Genomic DNA, 22,340 nt, shown 5'->3' on the forward strand with positions numbered 1-22,340 from the left:
ACCATAATTGTGTTATTCCTTTTTCGCCTCTTACCTGCCTTCTTTTCCCCAAAACCGCCATTTGTGTTAATGCTTTTAACTGCCTCATTTTTCACAAAACCACTATTGTGTTAATAGTTTTTCTCCTCTTAACTGCCTTCTTCGTCCTAAAATCGCCATTGTGTTAATCCAATTTCTCCTCTTAAATACCTACTTCTTCCCAGAATCGTGAATACGTCAATACTTTATCTCCTCTTAACTGCCATCTGTTTTCTCCTCTTGCCTTCTTTTCTCTCAAAAACCACCTGTTGATAACTTGTTTTTTCCACAATAACATATCTTTTTTTCCCCAAGAAAGTTTCTTGTCTCCTTCCTCCTCCCACTTAACCTATTCTGTTTTGAGGCTCCTCATTTTTAATTTTGTATGCTCTCTGCCAAACCTTCACCTCCCTCGTTCCTTCTCCCTCCTGCTGACCCCACCCATCACCCGGGAATCTGCTTAAAGGAGGCTGCAGCACGGCTGCAAAGTGGACATGTGCAGCGGGAGTGCCAAAGGCAAGCCCGTCTGTGCCAGTTTGCGCCTGGACCGTGCCCAGAACCCCTAACCCCCAAACACCTACAGCTACTCCAGTGCCAAATTTTAAGCCCTCAACACCGGACCTCACAACCATGACTGCTTCCGCACCTCTCCAAAATCTATAGGAGGGCCCTTCTCCTGCTGCTATCAATCAATCAATCAATCACAGCATTTGTATAGCGCACTACTCACCCAAAGGGTCTCAAGGCACTAGGGAAGGGGGGTCCGCTACTGCTCGAACAGCCAGGTCTTGAGTTGCTTCCTGAAGGCGAGGTGGTCCTGGGTCAGGCGGAGGTGGGTCGGGAGGGACTTCCATGTCTTGGCGGCGAGGTAGGAGAAGGACCGTCCTCCTGTGGTGGCTCTTCGGATGCGGGGGACGGCGGCGAGGGTGTGGCCGGTCGATCGAAGCTGGCGTTTGGGAGCGTAGAAGTTGAGGCGGCTGTTGAGGTATCCCCGGCCTTGGTTTTGTAGGGCTTTGTGTGCGTGGGTGAGAAGTCGGAAGGTGATTCTCTTGTTGACCGGGAGCCAGTGCAGGTCTCTCAGGTGTCCGGAGATGTGGCTGTGACGGGGGATGTCTAGGATGAGACGTGCTGAGGCATTCTGGATCCACTGGAGTCTCTTCTGGAGCTTGGCGGTGATTCCGGCGTAGAGGGAGTTGCCGTAGTCCAGACGGCTGGTGACGAGGGCCTGGGTGACCGTCTTCCTGGTCTCGGTGGGGATCCACCGGAAGATCTTACGTAGCATGCGCAGGATGTTGAAGCACGACGAGGAGACGGCGTTGACTTGTCTGGTCATGGAGAGGGAGGAGTCCAGGATGAAGCCCAGGTTGCGTGCGTGGTCTGTTGGTTGGGGTGCGCTGCCCAGGGCGGGGGGCCACCAGGAATCGTCCCAGGCGGAGGGTGAGGTACCTAGGATGAGGACTTCCGTCTTGTCTGAGTTCAGTTTCAGGCGGCTGTTCTTCATCCATTCGGCTACCTCTTTCATCCCTTCGTGTAGGTTGTTTCTGGCGGTGGCGGGGTCGTTGGTGAGGGAGAGGATCTGCTGGGTGTCGTCGGCGTAGGAAATGATGTTGAGGTTGTGCTGGCGTGCGATGTCTGCGAGGGGGCCCATGTAGACGTTGAAGAGGGTTGGACTGAGCGAGGAGCCTTGAGGAACGCCGCAGATGACTTCGGTGGCTTCCGATCTGAACGGAGGGAGGCGGACTCTCTGTGTCCTTCCGGCGAGGAAGGAGATGATCCACTCCAGTGCCTTCTCCTGGACTCCGACGTTGCTGAGGCGCTGTCCTAGGGTACGGTGGCAGACAGTGTCGAAGGCCGCGGAGAGGTCTAGGAGGATGAGGGCCGCTGTTTCTCCGTTGTCGAGCAGGGCTCGGATGTCATCGGTGGCTGCGATCAGGGCGGTCTCGGTGCTGTGGTTTGCCGGGAAGCCAGACTGCGAGGGGTCGAGGGATCTGTTTGTCTCGAGGAAGGCGGCCAGCTGCTTGTTGACGGTCTTCTCGATGACTTTTGCAGGAAACGGGAGCAGCGAGATGGGGCGGTAGTTCTTGAGGTCGGTGGGGTCGGCTGATGGCTTCTTGAGTAGGGCGCTGAGTTCGGCGTGCTTCCAGCTCTCCGGGAAGGTAGCAGTGTCGAAGGAGGTGTTGATGATGTCCCGCAGGTGGGGTGCGATGACAGCGTCGGCCTTGTTGAAGACGTGGTGAGGGCAGGGGTCAGTCGGAGATCCGGAGTGGATGGAGTTCATCGTGCGGATGGTGTCTTCGGTGTTGATCGGAGTCCAGGCGCGGAGGGTGGTGGTGGGGGCGGGGGTTCGGTTGTGGCGTGCGTCGGTTGAGTGCTGAAGCTGTTGTGTATGTCCGCGATCTTGTTGTGGAAGTAGGAGGCGAGGGAGTTGCAGAGGTCTTGCGAAGGGGTGATGTCGTTGTTTCCGGCGTTGGGGTTGGAGAGCTCTTTGACGATGTTGAAGAGTTCCTTGTTGTTGTGTGCGTTGTTGTCCAGTCGTTCCTTGAATGCGGTTTTCTTGGTGGCGCGGATGAGTTGGTGGTGCTTTCGGGTGGCGAGCTTGAGGGCAGCCATGTTGTCCGGAGTTGGGTCTCTGCGCCAGGTTCTCTCGAGGGCTCGGCAGTTCTTCTTGGAGTTCTTGAATTCGTCGGTGAACCATGGGGCTTTCTTGCTGCCGGGTCTGCTAGGCGGTGTCCTCAGGGGGGCGAGGTCGTCTGTGCAGTGGCTGATCCACTTGGTGAGGTTGGTGGCCGCCTGGCTTGGGTTCGGTGTGCTGGTGGGAGGGTTCAAGCTCAGGGAGGTCGCGAGTTGGTCGGCTGTGATCTTGTTCCAGCTTCTGCGTGCAACCTGTTTCTGGTGGTGGTGGATCGTGGTCCTTCTGAAGCTGAAGTGGACGCAGCTGTGGTCCGTCCAGTGGAGTCCGGTGGCGTGGCTGAAGGCGATGTCCTTGCTGGATGAGAAGACTGGGTTGAGTGTGTGTCCGGCGTAGTGGGTGGGGGTGGTGACCAGCTGCTTGAGTCCCAGGTTTGCGAGGTTGTCCTGCAGGGTGGTGGTGTTGCGGTCGTTGTTGCTCTCCAGGTGGAAGTTGAGGTCCCCGAGGAGGATGTAGTCAGCAGAGCAGAGGGCGTGCGGGCTGATGAAGTCGACAAAGTCTTCGCTGAATTGTGTGCATGGTCCTGGGGGTCTGTAGATGAGGGTGCCTCTGAGGGTGGTCTTGGGGTTGATGTGGACCTGGAAGTGCAGGTGCTCGGCGGGTGCGAGGGTGTCGTCGGTGTTGGTCGTGATGCGGATGGTGTTCCTGTGGATGATGGCGATGCCTCCTCCTGTGTGGTTGATGCGGTCCTTTCGGATGATCTTGTAGCCGTCTGGGATGGCGATGGCGATGTCGGGCGCTGAAGAGGCGTTCATCCAGGTTTCCGTGAAGAAGGCGACGTCTGGGGCTGTGGAGTCGAGCAGGTTCCAGATCTCGATGGCGTGCCTGTGGACGGAGCGGGTATTGAGCAAGATGCATTTCAGGTGGCTGTGTCTGTTGCTCGTCTTGGTCGGTGCTGGTGTAGTGGAGGTCTGGATGCAGGTGAACTTGCAGGAGTTGCAGCAGAAGGGTCCGTGGGTGCGTCTCGGGGTGGCTCTGAAGAAGCCCGGGATTCGGCCGGCGTGGAGTGCGTTGAGGGCGGCGTCGTCGTACATCCGTCGGGTGGATGGGGTCTGCGAGGGCCAGGGGTCCTGGCACTGGGCGCGGTCCAGGCGCGGACGGGCGCAGACGGGCTTACCTTTGGAGCACCTTCGGCGCTCAATCGGTGCTCCCGCTGCGCGCGTACGCTGCGCGCGTCCGCTGCATGGTCGCTCTGGCGGCGTCATAAGTGAGAAGCCGGGAGGGCGGTCAGCTGGGTGGCGGGAGCGGGGCGGCCAATGGGCAGGAGGAGGGTGGAGACGCCGGGGGGGCAGTGGCGGGAAGGAGGGCGGCTCGAGGGAGCGCACAGGAGGGGGAGGGCAGCACAAGGGGTACAGAAGGAAAAAAGGGGGAGGCAAGGTAGCAAATGCGAGGGGGGACAGGATAAGAACCGGGGGAACAGGAGAAGAACAAGTGGAGGCAAGTTATACAACGGGGGGAGCAGGTGAAGAAACGAGTGGAGGCAAGATTACAGAACGGGCGGAAAACGGGAGAAAAATACCAGGGGGGCTAGTGGACAGTACAAAGCAGCAGGTGCACAGTTAGCACAGGGGGGAAACAGGCACGCCGCAGCAGACAAACAGCGGCTAAAACGGGGGGGTGCGAAGGCAGTGCGCGGCACTCAGCAGGGCAGCAGGGCAGGGTCCTGGCCACGGCGTGCAGGAGCAGCGGAGGTGGGGCGACCTCACCTGGTACAGGCTCGAATGGTCGCTACTGCTACTACCCCTTCCACTGCACCATCGAGTTCCCTGCGCCCCTCCCTGCTCCCACTCCCTCCATGGCAAGATAGCTCCACTGCCTGCTGATCAACTGCTGATCGCACCGTAAGTATGCAATCGAGATCTGGGACACCATCACTTCTGTCACTCCAGAGGTCGTCTTCCTCACAGAAACCTGGCTCCAAGCGTCATCAGCACTTCACATCGCCACCGCCACACCAGAAGGATACAAGATAAACCACCAAGACCCCGTCAACAAACAAAGAGGTGGACTAGCAACATCCACAAAAAATCCCTCAACTGCACAGCCACCAGAGACAGGGCCACCCCCGTCATGGAACACCTTAACCTCCAAATCAACATCAACGGCAAAACCTCAATCAGAGACACGCTCGCCTACAAACCCCCTGGACTCCGTCCTGACTACTGCGGGTCCATCTCCAAATTTTGTATCCCCCTTGGCCATCAACTTGAAAGACTTCTTCTTCTTAGGAAAGCCAAACTCACACATGGACAACCCCACGGACACCAACACATCCAACCTTCTGAAAGGCATGGACATCCTCGGCCTCTCACAACTAGTCACCGACCCAACTCACGTCGCCGGGTACACACTGGACCCTATATTCTCAGCCAACAACAGAATAAGATACAGCCATGCCACCAAAATCACCTGGTCTGACCACTTATCGTCCACTTCTACATAGTGTCTACCACCAACACCACCACCAATCCCTTCAGCACCCCCCACAGGAGCTGGAGCAGGGTAAAAGACAACCTCTGGACACACATCCTAAACAACACTCCACCAAACCCGTCCTCCAATATCTAGGAGGGCATAGAAAACGTTAATACCTGGATCACCAAATGCGCTGTCAAAGTTGCATCCTTCAAGCCCCCTCCAAACCGGACAGACCCTCCAACCACACCAGCTAGTTCACCCCTGTACTCAAATCTACAAATACAACGGCAAACAGCTGGAAAGGATCTGGCACACCAGAGAAGCACCCCATGGCAGAGAAAATTTCAAACGAGCTCTCAAAAAATACCACATACAACTGAAAAACACCAAGAACACCCACACCACACACCTCAAAACCACAGCAAAGACCTCTTCTGCATCATCAAAGAATTCTCCAACCCCACAGCCACCAAGAATTCCATCATCCCCTCCCAGGAACTCTGCAACTCTCTCGCAGAATACTTCCCCTGCCAAATCGTCACAATCTATGAACACTTCACCCCTCAACCACGCCTAGCCAACATCGACAGACTCCTTGCCACCATCGACCGAAACCTAGACACAAACACTGCCTGGGACGTCTCTCCACACAGACAACTGCCACCATCATGAGCACCATCCATTCAGAAGCACTCAGAGATCCCTGCCCTCGTCATATGTTTAACTTGGGGAACAACCCCAGCAGCAAGGAACTCATCACCATCCTCAACATTCCCATCACTTCCTCCAACTTCCCAGCTGGTTGGAAGCATAGAGAGGTCACACTGCTCCTAAAAAAAACATCTGCAGACCCTGCAGAATTCAAAAGCTACTGGCCAATATCCCTGCTTCCTTTTCAAGCAAAGGTCCTGGAGAAAGGAATTAACATCCAACTCACCAACCACCTGGAAACCAATAAACTCATGGACCCTTCCAAGTCAGGATTCCGCTCTAATCACAGCACGGAAACCACTCTAATCGCAGCCACCGATAACATCATGGCTCTCCTAGACATGGAAGAGACCGCAGCCGTGATCCTCCTCAACCTCTCCGCATCCTTTGACGCTGTGTCCCACTAAACCCTCCTGCACGGTCTCCATCAGATGGGAATCCAAGGGAAAGCAATCAAGTGGATCACATCCTTTCTTACAATAAGAACCCAGAGCATCCGTCTCGCACCTTTATCCTCTGGCCGAAGGGCATCATCTGTGGCATCCCACAAGGGTCATCTCTGAGCCGTGCCCTCTTCAACATATGCATGACCTCGCTGGCCACCCATGATATGAACATTATTTCCTATGCGGATGACAATCAGCTCATCCTTTCCCTGTCCTCAGGCTCCATCACCACCAAATCCAATTTTCACAGATGCATGACCAGTGTGGCAAGCTGGATGCAGAACAAGTGCCTTTAACTCAAACTGGCAAAACAGAGGTACTCATCTTCGGAAGCAACACCTCCCCTTAGAACAACTCCTGGTAGTCAACCCAACTTGGCCCCCCCACCCACACCCACAGATCACGCAAGGAACCTAGGCATCATACTCAACAGTAAGCTCTCAATGAGGATATATATAAACACAGTCTTGCCATGTTTCCTTATCCTATGCATGATGAAGAAAATCGTCAAATGGCTCCCAACCAGCACCAGACGCACCATCACCCAGGCACTTATTATCAGCCGCTTGGACTAAGGCAACACCCTCTATGCTGGGATCACCTCACAACTTCTAAACAGACTACAGACCATTCAGAAAACAGCAGCAAGACTCATCCTCAAACTCCCGAGGCGTATTCAAATCACCCCTCACCTCAAAGCACTACACTGGCTCCCCATCAACAAACAGTGCCAGTTCAAACTACTCACCCACGCCTAAAAGGTCCTCCACAACAAGGGTCCAGCCTACCTTCACCACAGAATAAATTTCCACCAGACCACTCAGACATCTGTGCTCCGCATCACTCTCACATGCCCACACACCAGACACCCAGAGAAGCAGTAGCGGCGGTGGAGGCTTTTCCTAACTGGCCGTAAAATCCAGGAATGACCTCCCACTCCAACTCCAAACAGACTCGACCCTGCAGGAGTTAAAAAAGGACGTGAAAACCTGGTACTCCAACGGATAGCCGTGAGCACCAGCAATCCCAGCTCCCCCCCCACACCCACACCTGGATACCCTTACAGGTGATAAGCAACACTTTATTAATCCGGTTTGATAGGATTATTGATTGGCATCAAGCAGCCGAGCTAGGAGGGACTCCGACGGAACGAACATGACGGATCACCTGACCCCAAATAGAGTGGGTTGACAGTCCTCTTGACAGCCAGGTTACTCTGCCAAGTACCCTATCCACCAAACTCTAGCAGCTGAAGTCAACATCTGTGCCACTCATTAAACTCAACAAAGAAGTGTCCCCCCCCCTTAGTAAACGATGCATGCCAACAACTGGAGCCCTTGTCTTTTACTTTCTTTGCTCCTTGTTAGAAGAGCTGTACCCACCAATAGCTACTAATACATTCTCAGAAAGCTGCCCCCAGGTATTCCCACAGCCCCTTTCCTGCAGAGAACAGAACCTTGTGACACCATTCTCTATGATCCTCCTTCCTAGTATTTAAAATGACCTCATGGTGGTAGAGACAGAAAGTATATCTAGCACCTAACAAAGATATTTCTGGACAGTAGCCAGAAAAGAAAACAGGTCCAGATGAGGTTTCTTGCGTTATAGTCAAAGGCGTTCACTAATCTTTTTTTGTTTTTTTAACAGTGCAACTTCTTTTTTAAAATAAGAATTTTTCACTTCTTAACCTCAGCACAAAACACATTACTAATACCAACTCCAAAATGCAGCTCATGCAATCTAGCAGTATTGTTCAATGACAGTTACAGAAATACCTCATCTACTTACGAAAAGGGACCACCCCAGCATTCATCATTGAAAAGTCTCACCTCTTCCCGTCAGCCTCCACTAAGTAAATCTTTGTTGCATCATTAATAAAAACCTTTGCAACGTAATACATAGTAAAACACCGGTACAAAACGCATACAACGACCCATTTAATAACATTAAGTTCAGTTAAAATTGCAAGTACTTATGCAGCTTTCAGGGAGTAAAATGTAAAGTCTAAAATACGGTTCGACCATTAATATGCAAAGAGAAACAATAAAGTGCAAGGTATCAATTTGTAAAACCAATTTTTCTGGAAGTTGATACACAAATGTGAATATCAAGGCACTGGACTTAGAAGCCATGACCGCACTGATAGAAGAGTCCAGAGTGGTCATCAAGTAGTCCTAGGTGGTGCGGTTCAGAATTAAGGTAGAATGATATCTCCTTAGAAAATTGGGGTTTGGACATAATTGCGGGTAATTGGGAGAGTTTTAGCAATGTAAATGCTCATGTGATAACTTCTCAAAACAGTTCCCACCTCTCCGCTAGTTTAACCAGCATCTTCATGACCAACTTCAATATCCCAAGTAGATAAGTACTTGAAGGATATTCCCCAATCTGCAGTCTACCATTAAGTTGCACATTACATCTAACAGCCAGCCCTGAGTAAGGTCAAACCCTGGATCTTCTCTGTGTTTTGATGAACATTGTAACTTTTCAGTCTCAGCAAAAAGTTCAACTGGACCGATGATGCAATAATGGCCATCCAACTGAGCAATCCAAGATCGACCAAGGACAAGAAAAGACAAATACCATTCATAGATCCTGCAGGAATGTGTTGTGTTCTATGATGACCTGGCACCAATCTAAGCCTTTTCATACCCCAGAACACACCTCAAATCCTCCTTATGGGACCTCAGCATTACATTCTAGATGATAACAGATTGTTACATACCATTGAAACTTCGATTTTTGAAACCGAGTCCATCCACACAGGGCGCAGCCAGAAACTCATCAAAAGCAAACACAACCTCAGACTTCAGGAAAAGAAATGGACATGCCTACAGCAGGTAGATGACCACACCAGCCTAGAGGTAACTCCACATAGTCTGAAGAGAAACTGATCACTGAGTCCAAGGATGCACAATACAAAAAAATCATAAGCAGGACATTCAACAAGATCAGGGACCATCTCAAAGCTATGGACACTGCGTAAAGCCTAAACAGGACTCACCTGCCTTAACCAGCCCCACCACTCTGACATAACCAACTTCTTCAGAGACACAATCGAAAGAATATCTAACAGCACCTCGCCTCCACACTTCCCCACATCAATCTCACACTGCAGCATACACATATGAGCATCTGCTCCACAGAAGATTTGGAAAGCATAATCGTCATTGAAGGCGACACCTTGCAAAGATTATATCAATAATATAAATCACATTATTACTGCTTATGCCAAGACTGAATATGGTCATGTTACCCCTCCTATAAGGCATGACCTCAGGATGCCTTCATGAGGGAACAGAGCCACTCGATAAAACCTCAATCCAAATGGCCTTGCAAACCATAGCCGAGTCTCACACTATAATTCCTTCAAAAAGTCATTGTGACATCCACGAATAATAACCCACCAACATGCAGACTTAAATCACCCAAGTAGTGGATTATATCATGGAGATCAGAGTCAAGGATGACCTATGCCTTTTCATTCTACTCAATTTCTCTGTCACCTTCGAAATTGTTGCCTCCCATCCCTTCCTGAATATCGCTGTACATTCTATGGGCTTCAAATGGACTGCTAAGCAACATTCAAGATCGTATCTAGCAAACAGAGCCCAGCTACTGTGCTTCCGGAGAACACCTCTGGATGAGCACATGCCAAGTGGTGTTGCCTACTATCCATCCATTCACTACTAATTTTCAACCTCTGCATAGAACCCCCTTAGAGTCCTCCTGGCAGATTTGGATGTCAATGTCCATCAATACGTAGAAAACATCTATCTATTCTTAAGGATCCCTTTGAACCACAACATAGCACAATGAAGGACCTACCTCACAATAATCAAAGTTTAGATATTTACAACTGAGGTAAAGCGGAACCCAACCAAGGGTGAATTCATTTGCACTTCAGGCAGCAGACTAAATGAACCTAGAAGGTTTCCTCTGATTTAAATTTACGTTCATTGTCATAACTTAAAAAGACTGCTCACAATACCAAGACCACCAGGAACCATCTATCCTTAGCTCCGCACACTGAAGCATTTCCTCCCTGAAGGCTACTTTAGAAAACTTGTACAAGAACAATTTTTTTCTCATTGGGAAGAAGCAGGTGAGGGTCCCAATGGGAGAATCCCAAACACCCACCTCCCCCGCTGAAGAGCATTTGGGATGCTGAAGTGAGCCTCATCGAAGGTCTTCCAACGTTTAACAGACTAATTTCAATGATGAAAAGATCTCTGTTGACTTCTGCTTGCATACTCTTCAAGACCGCCGGTACCGTCTAGAAAGAAGTCACTAATGGCTATACCTGGCATCCAAAATCAAAACATCTGGAGGACTCTACATAACCCAAGGCAAAAGCATCACCAGACTTAAGTAATGGAAGTTAAAAAAAGAGAGCAAGAATCGGGCCTCCTTGTTCTACATCCCTAGAATCCTAGGATACAGAATACCCCACTAGTCGAAGAAGAGTTAGTCTTCATACACTACCTCCTCATCAAGAAAATTCTTGGTTATCAGACTATCTGGAATAGCATGACCCATGGCCCACAACCCTCCCCTTGTGTCTAAAACTGATAGCCGTCAGCTCTCATTCACCGCCCCACACAAGACATCACGGGTACGCTTCCACAACCAATCTTCTAAGTCTAGGACTGCGCATACCGCATATTCTCAGGTTTCCAAGTTCACACTTTATAAAGCCACACACAATATAGATCACAATATTATGGACACACCTCCACAGGGACTGCGTTGTTTTATTCTTGAATTGAGATAAATAAGAAAAAAATCCACCGTATTGTGAGTTCAAAACAACATTCATCATAAAAATTTACATAGGCATCTTCACAGCTTGACTGTGAAGGTGAACGTGCCTTGCTAGTTGTTGAATTAATTAAACAACTAAATAAATACTTATTTCCTCATAGCAATGTCAGATGTCGGATTTAATTAGGCTACTATGACACACATATTATAAAATGTGAATATATCATGTAGAGTTTAGAACTAGCTGCAATGTTAATTGCACTTCTGCAAAGACTCAAATGACTGGCATGCATGAGAGGAAGGCCATAGCTACAACTGTTCTGCTATGCGAACTGTCAAAACTTACGCACACAAATTATTTTGTTTTTATATTATAAATACTAGACAATATTTAACACAAAATGTAATCACAATAGACAACTTAGTCAAAATTATTATAAACAAGCTTAGACAAAACTAATAGGTTTGGCATTTGTATAGCGCATGCACGTGTAACAGCCTTTACAACAAAACTTTCACAACGCATGCCATTAGAACAAGTGCCATTACAACGCACTGCTATCACAACGCATGCCATTACAATACATATGCGTTCACTACGCTAGCCATTACAACAAATTTCGTTGTGAAAGCAGGAAAAGTAAAGGCATATGTGTTTTACATGCAAGTATCAGGTATATATATATATATATATATATATATATATATATATATATATATATATATATATATATATATATTACCTACTGGCGGTCGCCAGTAGGTAGTTATAGTTAGGATTTTTTTCAATGTTAAATCTCAAAATTCTATTTGGAATAACTTTGGCACCGGTTGACGAATCTGCCTGAAAATTTCCTGAAAATGGCCTCGTCGAGCTCCGGTCCTTCCTTGAAAGTTTGGGGGGGATACGTCAAGCGGGGGCCGAGATAAAAGGGGGGTCCCAAAACGCGTTTTCCCCATGTTAATTTCCATAGGGCGGTCGATTTCACTTTTAGCCCGAACGGCTGAATGGATTTCCAGCAAACTTGGCAAAATTGAAGGGACTGGTAGCCCGATGTGCCTTTGCTATGTCTCAAGATATGTGCTGCAGTGGATTTTGAGTAATTTAGGTTCAAAAAAATATATATATCTATAGGCGCTCTCCGGTGCGCGCACCGGAGTGCGCTCCAGGCGCGACACGCGACTTGCGCGCAGGAAGCTGATTGGCTCTTGGGTGTCTGTAAACATTCTAAACAGTCTGGAGCGGCCGCCATCTTGTGTCTCGGTAAAATCGAGACACAAGGGGTTTGAAAAAAAAAGGGGCAAATGACCATAAGGGGGAAGAGTAGACCCCCTCTGACCCCCTAGGTTTGATGTGGGGGCTAAAATAGGGTCCTGCGGGGCATTACATTTTTTATTTTTTTTTTCGTTTTGCGCGGGGGAAGCGCATGGTACGCGCACCGGCGAAGCACGGGGAAAATCCAGGACCATATTTATGAAGGCCTTGCGCTGCCAGTTTTGCGCCGCCTGTGCGTCAATTTTTGTGACGCACCAGCGGTGTAAAAAAATGCGCATTGTTACGCAATATTTAAAAAGTGACGCATCTATCTAGATGCGTCACTTTTTAAATATAGTGCAACGAGGCACATTTTTTTACACTGCTGGTGCGATGCGTCACTTTTCTGTGCGCACTCCTTATGACATTCCAGATGTGTCATATTTAATGTATGACGAATCATGTTGCAAGGAGTTACAGATACATCAGTATTTCTGACATATCTGTAAACATAAAAGTGACGCGAGGCAGGCGCAAGATTTTGACGCAACAGCATCCTAAAAGTGACGCAGAGAAATCTCATAGATTTCAGTACGTCGTTATTACCAAGCTTTTTGCGGGGGAATGCCCCCTCTGCATGCATTATACCTGACGCAGATATAATGTGGCGCAGAGTTTTAAAAAGTGACCCATGTACCTAGATGCGTCACTTTTTAAAAATAGCGTCAGGTATAATGCATGCAGAGGGGGTGTTCTCCCGCAAAAAGCTTTGTAATAGCGACGCAGTGAAATCTTTGAGATTTCACTGCGTCACTTTTAGGATGCTGTTGCGTCAAAATCTTGCGCCTGCTTTACAGCAGGTGTTAGACTGACGCAAGACCTTTCACATGGTGCTTTTTCCATGTGAAAGGACACATTACTGGAGTTGCGTCACTTTTGTGACGCACTCCAGCAATGCGTTACTTGGAATGTCATAAGGAGTGCGCACAGAAAAGTGACGCATCGCACCAGTGGTGTAAAAAAATGCGCCTCGTTGCGTTATATTTAAAAAGTGACGTATCTAGGTAGATGGGTCACTTTTTAAAATCAAGCGCCACATTATATCTGCGTGAGGTATAATGCATGCAGAGGGGGTGTTCCCCCGCAAAAAGCTTTGTAATAGCGATGCAGTGAAATCTTTGAGATTTCACTGCGTCACTTTTAGGATGCTGTTGCGTCCTTTAAATATAGTGCAACGAGGCACATTTTTTTACACTGCTGGTGCGATGCGTCACTTTTCTGTGCGCACTCCTTATGACATTCCAGATGTGTCATATTTAATGTATGACGAATCATGTTGCAAGGAGTTACAGATACGTCAGTATTTCTGACATATCTGTAAACATGAAAGTGACGCGAGGCAGGCGCAAGATTTTGACGCAACAGCATCCTAAAAGTGACGCAGAGAAATCTCATAGATTTCAGTACGTCGTTATTACCAAGCTTTTTGCGAGGGATTGCCCCCTCTGCATACATTATACCTGATGCAGATATAATGTGGCGCAGAGTTTTAAAAAGTGACCCATGTACCTAGATGCGTCACTTTTTAAAAATAGCGTCAGGTATAATGCATGCAGAGGGGGTGTTCCCCTGCAAAAAGCTTGGTAATAATGACGCAGTGCGTCACTTTTAGGATGCTGTTGCGTCAAAATCTTGCGCCTGCTTCACAGCAAACCTTTCACATGGTGCTTTTTCCATGTGAAAGGACACATTACTGGAGTTGCGTCACTTTTGTGACGCACTCCAGCAATGCGTTACTTTTGTGTTTACAGATACGTCAGAAATACTGACATATCTGTAACTCCTTGCGAATTGATTAGTCATATATTAAATATGACATATCTGGAATGTCATAAGGAGTGCGTCCAGAAAAGTGACGCATCGCTGTTTTCACGTAGCGATGCGTCACTTTTCAGAAATGAGGCCTCCAGTTTATTCACTGTGTCATAACTTTCTTTTCTAACACTCACATTCTTTCATTCCTCCTACTTCACTTCCTTTCACCTCTCATACCTTTCTGTTCTTTCTTACTCATTCTCCTTTCAATTATCAATGCACTATATTTCACTTACTCTTCATTTTTTTAAGAATATAGCTCTTTGATGAGAATTGGAGGTAGTTCTGAAAAGAACTTTTGGTTTTCTTCTTTTAACTGAACAGGAACAAAAACAGGGAATGGAAACTGCTCAACAGGAGCAAAAAGAAAACAAAAAAATTAGGGGTGGGAAGGGCAGCGATGGTTCTCCAATGCTCGAACCATGAGCAGGACACTTTGCTCCCCATAGGTGAGGAGTTGATTGCAGTATCTGCATCTGACGACCCCATGGTTAAATGCAGGTTGTATGTTTGGCACCTGCTCCTGCGATTGCCCTCTCCCAGAAGAAGTTGCTCCTCCGGTTGATGTAGAGGCCCCATCTCTGGGAACCTCTTGTGCCAGAGCCCTGACACTTTCCCGGGCAAAATTCTGGGGGTGCCTCCTCTCCACATGTCGGATCATGGTAAAGTTCCCAAAAGAGTACTTTTTTTGGGGGTTACCCCGTGACAGGACCTGTTTGCAGATCCTGCACTCCACTTTTGGTGCATTCACCTTTTTCTGGTCTGCTGGAAACTTAAAAAATTTCCATATGAAATGCTCTTTCACCTTTGGTTGAGGAGGCTCTTCATCGATGAATTCAGGCTCATCTTCACTGCTGGATGGTCTGGCAGCCATGATTAACCAAGAAATATGCAAGAGCAAAAAGGCAGGTCTTTCAGTCACAAAAGTGAAAGAAGAAGTGAAGGAAATGGGTGGGGATTTCATTCATTGTAAAAAAAACTGTTAGCAACCAATGAAAAGTGTTATTTTAGGGTCACATGACCCGACGCGTTTACGCTGCGCGCTCCGGAGCACTTCCGGGTGCGTTTACGCAGCGCGATCGTAGGCGCTTCCGGGGCGCAAACGTGGCGCGATCGTAGGCGCTTTTGCGTGCATTTACGCGCCGCGAACGTAGGCGCTTCCGAGGGCACTTACGTTGCGCGCCGAAGTGACGTCATCAAACTTTTACAGAAATGCATAATCATTTTCCTTATTAAAAAAAACGGATTTTATTTGTATGGTACGAAATGTTTTGCATTATTATTAACTTTTCATTCATATTTTTTTTCACGAACGACAGTAGCGCTCTGGGTGCGCTTTCAGGTGAGCTCACGGAAAAGCTTACCGGAGAGCTTAGCTGAAAGCTTCCCGGAGCGCGCACCCAGAGCGCAAAAGAAAAAAATTATATAAAAAAATGAATACTTAAAAAAAAACAGCAAATTGTAAAAAAAAAAAAAGGTTAGAAACTCGATATACAAAGGAATTAGCATTTAAAAAACCTATGAAATTCACTGAAAAAACCATAGGTTTCACACCAGTTATAGTTAGGAATTAGCATTTAAAAAACCTATCAAATTCACTGAAAAAAACATAGGTTTAACACCAGTTATAGTTAGCTGGAAATTTTACTGATATAAAACCATTGAAATTCCCACGTTATAGTTAGATGGACTCACTATAACTTGCGCGTGCAATGCACTGCTGATGACGTCACATATTACATCACTCATGACATGGTCAGTGACATCACTCATGACATCACTGATGACATCATCCTTGTGACAGAGTGACAGACCTCCTTTCAGTGTAATGTAACCCATGAAACACATATTCAAAAATAGAAATTAACATTTTCAAAAAAATGGAGATACACATAAAAGTTACAACAACCAATTCAATAATTCCACCATCTATATACACATCCACTCATTCACCAACAGTTCTATATAGTCACTCATACATATACTCACTCATCATATGTAGTGATACACCTATACATCCTGTTACACACCAACAGTCATCCAAAAGTTACTCTCACACATACTCACACATGCAAGTAAACTATTGAACATCCATTTATTTGCATATACATCTAAACACACACTACCACCTTACTTCTAAGGAAACTTACACATACTTACTCTCTTAAACAATCACTTATAGAAACACATACTTATTTAAACAGGAACTCTTACAATCTTTTACTCTCACATATACTCACTTATATACATCAATATTCACATATACTAGATTAAAACATATGTAGTTACTGATAAAGACACTAGTGAGACAGTCATTCACGCAGTAACACACACATATACACACTCATCCACCCATACAGTCCTGCACATATGCTGTCTTCAAAACACATACAAAGAGAGAGTCAGTCATTCATGCATCTATGTGATAAGTAATACCCCCACCAAACCATACAAACACTCATACTGATACTAAAAAAACATCTAATAACCCATATACCTACACATGTAGCTACTCACCAACCCATGCAGCCACTTATAAACAAAATGAAACACTAATACATATATTTAAATATTTAAACATTACTCACTAATATATGTATTCACTAAGATACACTTAATAAGCCAGTTAACCAATCAATTTTTTTTTTTAAATCATCCATTTAGACACTTATTTAAACATTTATTCTTCCATCAACTTTTACATATACATATATAAAATATATTTATTTTTCAGAAAGACACACATTCACTGGATGGTGTCATCAGTGATGTCATGAGTGATGTCACTGACCATGTCATGAGTGATGTAATATGTGACGTCATCAGCAGTGCATTGCAGGCGCAAGTTATAGTGAGTCCATCTAACTATAACGTGGGAATTTCAATGGTTTTATATCAGTAAAATTTCCAGCTAACTATAACTGGTGTTAAACCTATGGTTTTTTCAGTGAATTTGATAGGTTTTTTAAATGCTAATTCCTAACTATAACTGGTGTGAAACCTATGGTTTTTTCAGTGAATATATATATATGTGTGTGTGGTATTTTTAGCGTGTTTTGGTTTTTGGGTGGGAAGGGTAATTTTAGGGTGGGTTTAGATTTCGGGTGTGAAGGGTAATTTTAGGGTTTGTGATGGGTTTGGGTTTTTGGGTGGGAATGGTAATTTTAGGGTTTAAGGTGGGTTTAGGTTTTTGGGTGGGAAGGGTAATTTGTGGGTGGGTTTGGGTTTTTGGGTTGAATAGGTAATTTTAGGGTGGGGTTGGGTTTTGGAGTGGGAAAAGTTATTTTTATATATATATATATATATATATATATATATATATATATATATATATATATATATATACACATATATACAGCCGAGAAGGTTAGACCTTTAACCTTTAATTCGTGGTATGAACAGCCAACACGCATAGGTTTTAATCACAGCAGTTCCTTCGTCTCGCCTTACGCGTTTCGAAATATATTCTTCTCCAGAGGCTTTGGTACGAAGAATACGTGCACGTATTCTTCGTACCAAAGCCTCGGCTGTCTCGAGTGCTCCCTCATTTGTGTGGCAGACCAGTGAGCGTGATATATAGATATATATATATATATATATATATATATATATATATATATATATATATTACCTACTGGCGGTCGCCAGTAGGTAGTTATAGTTAGGATTATTTTGTATAGGGAATTCGCAACATTCTATTGGGAATAACTTTGGCGCCGGTTGAGGAATCTGCCTGAAATTTTCCTCAAACATGCCTCGCGGCGCTCCGCTCCTTCCCTGAAAGTTTGGGGGGATTCGTCAAGCGGGGGCTGAGATAAAAGGGGGGTCCCAAAACGTGTTTTCCCGATGTTAATTTCCATGGGGCGGTTGAACTCACTTTTAGCCCGAACGGCTGAATGGATTTCCACCAAACTTTGCAAAATTGTAGGGACTGGTAGCCCGATGTGCCTTTGCTATGTCTCAAGATATGTGCTCCATGGGATTTTGAGTAATTTAGGTTCAAAAAAATATATATATCTATAAGCGCGCCCCGGTGCGCGCACGGGGGCGCGTACCAGCGCTCTACGCGAGTTCGCGTGCGGAAAGCTGATTGGCTCTCGGGTGTCTGTCAACATTCCAAACAGTCCGGAGCGGCCGCCATCTTGTGTCTCGGTAGGATCGAGACACAAGAGGTGGAAAAAACAAAGGGGGAAATTACCAAAAGGGGGCAGAGTGGACCCCCCTGACCCCCTAGGTTTGATGTGGGGGCCATAAAAGGGCCCCGCGGGGCCCAACATTTTTTAACTTTTTTTTTTTTGATTTGCGAGGGGGAGCGCCCGGGACGCGCACCGGGGAGCGTACCATGGGGAAAAAAGAATGACAGAGTTTTAAAAAAATGTAGCCTTTTTTTAAAAATTGGAGGTAGTTCTAAAAAGAACAGTTTTTTTCTTCTTTTTGTTGTTTTATATTTTTTTATTTTTTTTTTAACATTTTGTACTTTTTTTGGCTTTTATGAACAATTTATATTTTTTTTGTTATTTTTATGGGGAGAAACAAAAAACAGGGAATTGTAAACGGCTCAACTGGAGCAAAAATAAATCTGGAAAAAATTAAGGTTTTTTGGGGCAATTGTGGTTGTCACCAGCACGGTTGATGAGTTTTATACTTTGCTCACCATAGGTAATTGTTTTACCACAAAATATACAACTGATTTTGTACTGTCCAAACTGGGGTTGTATGTTTGGGACCATCTCCCTTGTCTCTGGACCCGATGGAGTGGGTTGCTTACTTTTGGAGGTGCTGGGTGAAGATTGGGGAGGGTTTCTGGTCCGTTCTCTGACCTCTGCCGCAGCATAGTTGTTAGGGTGCTGGCGTTGCATGTGGCGAATCATGGTGTTATTGCCAAAAGAGTACTTTTTGTTAGGGTTCCCCCTTGAAAGTTCAGTGCCACAGATTAGGCAATAACCGTTGGCGCATTTACTTTTTTGAGGTCCTTTGGGATTGAAAAAAACTCCCAGATAATGTGCTGCTTTGGCCTATATGGAGTAGTATCTTCTGGCAGGAACCTCCTCCTCCTCCTCTTCTTCATCTCCACCACTGTGGTGTTGTGGTGGTCCTCTTGGTGGTGGTGGTGGTGGTGATTGCTGAGATGCTCCTGCTGCTGCTGCTACTGAAGCCATTTCTGAGTACAAATTAGTAATAGCTCTGGAAACAGGTCTTCCTCACTCAAAGTACAAAGTGAGAATGAGAAAAAAAGGTGGGGGCTTTCATCATTAGGAAAAAAAAACTGTCCTGAACCAATGAAAAGTGTTATTTTCAGGTCACATGACCAGGGCTTTCATCATTTGGAAACCAAAACTGTCCTGAACCAATAAAAAGTGTTATTTTTAGGTCACATGACCCGATGCGTTTACGCTAGCGCCCCGGGGCGCGCCGCGTAAGCGCGTCGGATGGTTACGTTGCGCGATCGTATGCGCTCGAGTGCTTCCGGGTGCGCTTACGCCGTGCGTATCACGCGGACGCGGCTATGCGATACGTCACGATGATGTTTTTGTTCGCGGCAATAGCGCTAACGGGACTCTCACTCGTACGCACCCCGGGGCGCGCCGCAGGACTGCGCTCACCGGGACGCGCACCGGGAGCGCTCCAGGGCAAAAAAAAAAACCATGAACAATATACATAAAAAAAATAGTATTACATAAATATACAATATAGGATTCAATATAAAAAATATTACATTTCATAGCTATGGAAATTTGCTATTAAAAAAACTTTGAAATTCACTGAAAAAAACATAGGTTTGAGGCCCTAGTTAGGAATTAGCATTTAAAAAACCTATGAAATTCACTGAAAAAACCATAGGTTTCACACCAGTTATAGTTAGGAATTAGCATTTAAAAGACCTATGAAATTCACTGAAAAAAACATAGGTTTCACACCAGTTATAGTTAGGAATTAGCATTTTAAAAACCTATTAAATTCACTGAAAAAAACATAGGTTTCACACCAGTTATAGTTAGCTGGAAATTTTACTGACATAAAACCATTAAAATTCCAACGTTATAGTTAGTTGGACTCACTATAACTTGCGCGCCTGAAATGCACTGCTGATGACGTCACATATTACATCACTCATGACATAGTCAGTGACATCACTCATGACATCACTGATGACACCATCCTTGTGACAGAGTGACAGACCTCCTTTCAGTGCAATGTAACCCTTGAAACACATATTCAAAAATAGAAACTAAAATGTAAAAAAAAATAGAGATACCTATACCACTTACAACAACCAATTCAGTAATACCACAATCTATATACACATCCACTCATTCAGCAACAGTGATGGCATGCGTGGTAAAGGCATATGCATGGTCAAAGTTTGCATTGTAATGGTAGTTTGTGGTAATGGCACTGGCGTAGTAATACCAGTGTTGTAAGCACGTGTGGTATTAGTACTCGTAATGTCATATATTTCGCATGCACACAGGCACTCTACACCAATATGTACATTAACATCGATACACACACATGCACAGGGCAGAAGAAGACACACATATCGCACTTTCATGCTTACATATTCCAAAACAGCTGCATCAAGGCAGCAGAACTACTATAAACAATGGCGTACAGTCACCTGTGCACACAAATCACAATATCTACGAACTCCTATAGTCAAAATCATAAAGTAACCAATAAACACAGAAAAACAGACAGCAAATAAGCAGGCATACACAGCTAGATAGAGGGACAGACAAAAAGATGTGTGAAAGGGCGAGCACAGACTTCATGTAGGGGAGAGGATGTAGCCTTGCGGCTAGAGCGGTCGACGTCGAAGCTGGGAAACCGGGTTCGAGTCTCAGCAATGACGCTCAACATCCTGGGATTCTGGGTAAATCGCTTAATCTCCCTGTGCCTAACAAAAATGAATGTGTCCTCATGTAACAAAACTGGTGCTATGTTAAGAGCTCTAATACCCGATATCTTCGGGTCTAGTTTGCGCTATATAAAACTCAAAAAAACATTTTTTAAATGTATGTACAATATTTCGCCCCTCTGCCGTGCAAATGAAGTTCTAAGGGGAGAAAAGAGGGCGGTGTCAGCGCTATTCCTTGACCTTCCAATTGAGCAGTTACTGTTCCAGGTGATGAATTGTTCGCTCTGCAAGCCTGTTTGTTTGGTGGTCAGGTTACAAAGTGTAATATTGAAAATATGAGCACAAGTAAAAAACATAACACCAGGCATGGCAGGGGAGGGCCTATCTCACAGTTACTATGTCGGACGCATGGTCCTCACTCACTAGACATTTTCTCATTTACCTAGAGGGTTTACCAGCCCATAGGTGGCAAGCATGCCTTGAGCAATGGCAAACCATGGGCGTCAGATAAATCAGTCACCGAGGACTGATGAGTGCAGGGACAAATTTCGCGCATGCGTGATCATTGCAGAGCGACTTGGACCATACGTGAGGCTGCGCATTTACTAGACGTCTACTCTAGGTCTACATGGCACAGTGTGGAAGAGATTTATGAAAGTATAGGACAGATTACCAGAGCAAGCGGTACAGAAAAGAGCTATTTAAACTATTTTTAAAAGTGTCAGCATATAGCAATGTGGGAAGTGAGCTTTGGAATACACAAATTGTTACTTTGGTCATGCATGTGCATTGACAATAAAGGCTTGTCTTTAAAACGGTTGTGGTCAAGACATAACTTGGTTTGCACCAGTGCCACAATAATGAAAGCAAAAGACACCATATTCATAGTATAGTCTACGTGCAGATTTCTCTTTAAGAAGCATAAGGCTTGTATACCGCTCTCACTTGGACAATATTGAAGCCTCGATTCCACTTCTCGCTTCAGAGATCCTACTAGCTCAAGTTGACTTTGCCACGGAGGAGTCTTAAGTGGAATTCCTAAAGGCATGAGGCATTAACGTAAGGAGTAAATGGAAGAGGAGGCTATAGATATCCCTTTCTTTTGCCAAAACAAGAGGCGTCCAATGAGTTATCTTACACCCCAAGACACTTTCCTTTTGACTCCAAATTCCTGTCAATCCGAGATCCCCTGAGTATGAATTAAATCAGAGTCTTCACTTATTGTAGGTTATTACTTCAGTAAAAATAACAGAGCAGAAAAGAATGATTCCCCATGGTCATGATTGAGATCCCTCACACTCCCCT

The 22,340-nt window shown here is 45.8% G+C and overlaps 1 protein-coding gene across 1 annotated transcript in view; it reads right to left on the bottom strand.

Annotated features, from left to right (window-relative positions):
• Positions 1-22,340, bottom strand: part of SDK1 (sidekick cell adhesion molecule 1) — a 1,937,536-nt gene that overhangs the window by 1,398,984 nt on the left and 516,212 nt on the right. The gene's annotated exons all lie outside the window — the stretch shown is intronic.

This window comes from Lissotriton vulgaris, chromosome 10 (assembly GCF_964263255.1).
Source record: "Lissotriton vulgaris chromosome 10, aLisVul1.2, whole genome shotgun sequence".
In the NCBI taxonomy this organism is placed as follows: domain Eukaryota; kingdom Metazoa; phylum Chordata; class Amphibia; order Caudata; family Salamandridae; genus Lissotriton; species Lissotriton vulgaris.